The following is a 6000-nucleotide window of genomic DNA, read 5'->3' as shown; positions in this document are numbered from 1 at the left end:
TCTCCCTCCCTCCCTTTCTATGAAGATATATACATGCTTTATCCCAGCAAGAATCTGGGATCAGAGCCTTCTGATGGAGTTACATCAATCCACCATTGATTGGACACCTACCGTATGTTAGACTCTGTGCTGAGCTCTTTGCATGCCTGGTCACCCATGGGGGAGACACTATTACAGAAAACTACTATTTAGAGAAGTTCAATAGAAAGGGAAGATTTGGATCTCCTTGAGTCCAAGTCTGTGACAGTATCCACCACTTAAGAAATAGAAGCATAACAAAGTCATAGAATTAAATTCCTCAAAGAAAGAGTGAAAGTTTTTGCATCCTGGGCTTGTTGTAAGACTATCTGGTATTGCAGGTTTTCTTAAGTTTGGATTTCTGATGAAACAGTAGGTTATAAACATGGTTAGGGACTTTTCTGGAGGTTCAATGGTTAAGCCTCTGCACTTCCACTGCAGGGGGTGCAGGTTGGGTCCCTGGTGGGGACACTAAGATCCCACATGCTGTGGGGTGCAGCCAGAAAGTGAAAAAAATATTTGGAATGGGCTCATTAGTGAAGGCAGCAGCCTGGCCTACTCTGTCAGTAAACTTGAATGATGTTGGGTTTTCTGCAAGAATCTGCAGACCCAGAAACTGTTTAACGAGGTTTCCTGTGAGAACAAAGGGAGGATATTTTAGAATACAAATTGCTAAGAGGCATTCCCTTTTAAGCTGTCATGAGCATCGACGTTATAATGCTGGTGTTCAACATCAATTGTCCAAAGTGATAACTCTGAGCAGGAACTAAGGAAAAGAGGAGGGTAAAAGAAGCTTGCAAGCTCACTAAGAGTTATTACACCACTCAAGTCACCAGTGAGAGGTATATCTCAAACATAAAGGCATGTCCAATATACTTCCCTTACTTGTTCAAACACGGGAGCATGGACAACAAAACAGCTAAGGGTTATCGTGTCAGAAGAAGCAGTTTCTCTTAATTGTTTTTAAGTGGAGAGTATCCAGTCACCATTGTGTTTGAATTTAAACATGTAGACCCTAACTGAAAAATAAATGGATAGAAAATCAACACATGTTCTTTTGTACATTGTATTGATTGAAGGCTTGTAGATTCTGTTTACATGTATACTTGTGGCGGATTCATTTTGATATTTGGCAAAACTAATACAGTTATGTAAAGTTTAAAAATAAAATAAAATTAAAAAAAAAATGAAAAAGGATGCACATCAAGAGGAAAGAGCTTTTTATCAGCACTGTTTTCTTAATTTAAGTAGAGCTGATTTACAATGCTGTGCTGGTGTCAGGCGTACAGTAAAGTCATTCAGTTTTATATCCGTATATTCTCTATACACAACATATGGATATAAGTTATTACAAATACTGAGTAGAGTTCCCTGTACTACACAGGAGGTTCTTGTTTGTCTGTTGTACATGTATTAATACTAGTGCACACCTGCTAATCCCAAATCCCCAGCTTATCCCATAAGTTTGCTTTCTAATTCTGTGAGTCTATTACTGTTTCATAATTAATTTGCATCATTTTTTTAGACTCCGCATACAAGTGATGTCATGTGATATCTGTCATTCTCTGTCTGATTTACTTTACTTAGCATGACAATCTCTAGGTCCATCCATGTTGCTACAAGTGACATTATTTCATTGTTTTTTTAATGACTAATATTCCATTGCATACATGTACCACATATTTATCCATTCATCTGTAGATGGACATTTAGGTTGCTTCCATGTCTTGGCTATTGTAAATAGTGTTGCAATGAGCATTGGGGTGCAAATATCCTTTTGAATTATAGTTTTCTCTGGATATGTGCCTGGGAATGGGATTGCCAGAAAGGTAGCTATGTTTTTACTTTTTTAAGGAACCTCCATATTATTGTCCATACCAGCTGTACCAATTTAGCTACAGAAATCAAAATAGTATGGTACTGGAATAAAAACAGAAATATATATCAATGAAGCAGGATAGAAAGCCAAGAAATAAACCCATGCACCTATGGTCAATTAATCTACAATGAAGCAGACAAGAATACACAATGGGGAAAAGTCTCTTCAGTGAGTGGTGCTGGGAAACTGAACAGGTACATGTAAAAGAACAAAACATTCTAGAACATTCTCTGACACCATACAAGCAAAAATAAACTCAAAGGGATTAAAGACCTATATGTAAGACAAGATAGTATAAAAATCCTAGAGGAAAACATAGGCTGAACATTCTCTGACATAATTTTCAGCAGTGTCTTTTTGGGTCCACCTACTAGAGTAATGGAAATTAAAAAAAAAAAAAAACTAAACAAGTGGGACCTAATTAGACTTAAAAGTTTTTGCCCAGCTAAGGAAACCATAAACACAACAAAAAGCCTACAGAATGGGAGAAAATGTTTGCAAATGATGCAACTGACAAGGGATTTATCTCCAAAATATACAAACAGCTCCTACAGTTCAATATCAGCACCTGTCTTGACTCCCATCTAACCCAGAGAGCAGCCCACATGCCTATATCTCTACTGCGAGCTGTGGCAGAGGTGAGGTGCAAAAGAGAGTTACCTGGGACCATGCGTCCATACAGTCCTGCTAGGAGAGCATCTCTTAATGGAACTGAACTGCAGCCTCAGACGTTGTGAGCTGTTGTGCACCTATCCACACCTCAGCTTTTTCTCCCTTTAAAGCCTGCATTCTCAAAATATGCAAGAGTATAATGGCTGGTTGCAGGCCTTGGAACTTGAATATGTTTATGTTGGAATGTAACCATGCATACATAAACAGGACCAATCTGAGTTTTTCTCTCTGTTTACTACAGTTTTTTTTTTTTTAAGTGGAAATAGCCTTGAGCCTATATGTCAGGGTTTGAATTTCTATCTCATAGTGTGTTGTAAAGATTAAACAAAAGAAAACATGGGGAAAATATTTTAAAATGTAAGGAAAAGGAATATTCTGGGAAGATAACAGCTTGTTTTCTTTTAGTCCCGTTTCCAATCTTTCCCACATGAGCCAAATGACTGCTAGAATTGGAAAGAAGTTGGTTGGAAGTGAGGCTTTGGTTCTGCAGGAGTTATGGTGAGGCAAAGCTTCCTGCCTTCATTCGTGGATGAGATCCTAAAGACCAGTACCAGAGGGAACTGCAATGAGACTCAGAAATATCAAGTCTTGAGAAAACCATGACTTCACCTCTTTGTGGGCCCCTAACAGAAGGTCACCGTCTCCATGTGTGGGGCTGGGTTCCTGGTGCTCAGGAGGCCAAGAATTAACTGGATGGATGGAGTCCTCCACGCCCTTAGGCTAAGAGAGGGAAAGCAGACCAGGGATCCAGTAAGGGATTCCCTGTGATGCCTTCAGAGACTTATGGAGTACAGAGCACTTAACTTCCCACTGCTCACCAGGCTTCAGAAACCCCAGTAATTACACTTGAGAAGAGCAAATTTCCTGGAGTTAAAAATAATTTTAGTGCAAAAGTTTTTGGTTTGATTGAAGGAGAGGATGGTCAGAGTAGAGACTGAATCCAGGGAATCAATGGGAAAAAATTCTTAAAACCGCAAAAACACAAAGAGAGAAATTATGATAAAAAGATAAGAGACATGAAAGATAGATGCTGAACATCTAGATGCACATAAAACTTAAGAAAATGTATCTGAAAACCTGAGTCACAGGATAAAAGAGCATGTTTAGGTCCAGGAAGTATGGATAAGATGAGAAAAGACAGCCGCAGAAGCACACCTGGAAATTCTGAGAACCTTCCTGTGAGATGAGGTTACACATAAAGGGAAAGATTCATGCTGTTATGCTTGCATTTCCAATCCTTATAGTGAAATCTAGGAACAGTGTTACAATTCCTAGAGATAACAGATTTCAGGAGTTTAACCTGAGAATCTCTTACAAAAAACTGTAGTTCACTTGGCATGCTAAGCAATTCAATTAAGACTTTATAATAATTCAGATAATATATCTCTGAGGAAAACACAATGGTCTAGAAGAGATTCTAACTGAACAAGTGAAGGAGAGATGAATAATCAAGCCAGGGAAATGTGACATGAAGTGGAGATTGTGCACAATGCATCTGAGAATGAATCAGTGCTTATTTGTGTGTTTACTTAGATATAGATGGATAATGAGAGACTGAGATGATAAATATAATTTATGTGTGATATAAATGCCAAATATGATTAATATGATGGAGAGAAAAGACACAATGTATTGGAAATTCAACTAATAGTTTAGAACTAAAATTGCTAATTCTTAGTAAGTCCAAGGACTTGAGGGGAGGTGAAAAGTAAAATCATTCAAATTCTTCAACTTTGATGGGAGGTCAAAGAAAGAAACGTCTGTATGTAATCTTATGGAGAAGTGGAAAATTATAGAATAGCACATTTTGTTGGTGTAAATGGTTTTTATTTTTGCTTCAAATAATTGTAGCGAAATAGGTTTCAAAAAGAGAAGATAATCATTAAAGAACTGGGGAGAAATCTATTAGTATCATTTCCAAATGAGTATAGGAAAATAGCAAGCAGCCATAATCATCAAAGTAGAAAAATAAGAGAAAAGTAAGTAAAATGGATGTTTAAAATAAAGGAAGAGGAATAAAATTATGTCAATGATTTTATTAAATATGAAAACTGCATTCTCAGATTAAAAGTGTCAACTGACATAAAAATATAATTAACTGCCATTTGCAAGAAGAACTGTTAAAATGATTTTAAAGAGTTGTGTAAAGAAAATGCAAAGAAACAAGAGGCAAAAGGAACATCCATGTAGAATTTAAAGGTAAAAGCACCAAGTCAGGACTTCCCTGGTGGCCTAGTGGTTAAGCCTTCACCTTCCAACGCAGGGGACATGGGTTTGATCCCTCCTGGGGCAGCTAAGAGCCTGCATGTCTCCTGACCAAAACATAAAACAGAAGCAATGTTGTAACAAATTCAATGAAGACTTAAAAAAATATGAGCTTCATGTTACAAGTACTAAGTCATGAGGAAAAACGATTCAGTTCAGTTCAGTTGCTCAGTCGTGTCCAACTCTGTGCGACCCCATGGACTGCAGCGTCCTGGGCCTCCCTGTCCATCACCAGCTCCTGCAGCTTGCTCAAACTCATGTCCATTGAGTCAGTGATGCCATCCAACCATCTCATCCTCTGTTGTCCCCTTCTCCTCCCGCCTTCAATCTTTCCCAGCTCAGGGTCTTTTCCAAGGAGTCAGTTCTTCGCATCAGGTCGCTAAAGTATTGGAGTTTCAGCTTCAGCATCAGTCCTTCCAATGAATATTCAGGACTGATTTCCTTTAGAACGGACTGGTTGGATCTCCTTTCAGTCCATGGGACTCTCAAGAATCTTCTCCAACACCACAGTTCAAAAGCATTGGCTTTCTTTATAGTCCAGCTCTCACATCCATACATGACTACTGGAAAAACCATAGCTTTGACTAGACAGACCTTTACTGGCAAAGTAATGTCTCTGCTTTTTAATATGTTGTCTAGGTTGGTCATAACTTTTATTCCAAGGAGCAAGCGTCTTTTAATTTCATGGCTGCAATCACCATCTGCAGTGATTTTGGAGCCAAAAAAATAAAGTCTCTCTCTGTTTCCATTGTTTCCCCATCTATTTGCCGTGAAGTGATGGGACCAGATACCATGATTTTAGTTTTCTGAATGTTGAGCTTTAAGCCAAATTTTCACTCTCCTCTTTTACTTTTATCAAGAGTCTCTTTAGTTCTTCTTTGCTTTCTGATGTAAGTGTGGTGTCATCTGCATATATGAGGTTATTGATATGTCTCCCGGCAATCTTGATTCCAGCTTGTGCTTCTTCCAGCCCAGCATTTCTCATGATGTACTCTGAATATAAGTTAAATAAGCAGGATGATGATATACAGCCTTGACATACTCCTTTCCTGATTTGGAATCAGTCTGTTGTTCCATGTCCAGTTCTAACTTTTGCTTCTTGACCTGCATACAGGTTTCTCAGGAGGCAGGTCAGGTAGTCTGGTATTCCCATCTCTTTAAGAATT

This window comes from Bubalus bubalis, chromosome 1 (genome assembly GCF_019923935.1).
Source record: "Bubalus bubalis isolate 160015118507 breed Murrah chromosome 1, NDDB_SH_1, whole genome shotgun sequence".
Lineage (NCBI taxonomy): Eukaryota > Metazoa > Chordata > Mammalia > Artiodactyla > Bovidae > Bubalus > Bubalus bubalis.
The sequence above is the reverse complement of the archived record's forward strand: the minus strand, read 5'-3'. Positions refer to the sequence as shown.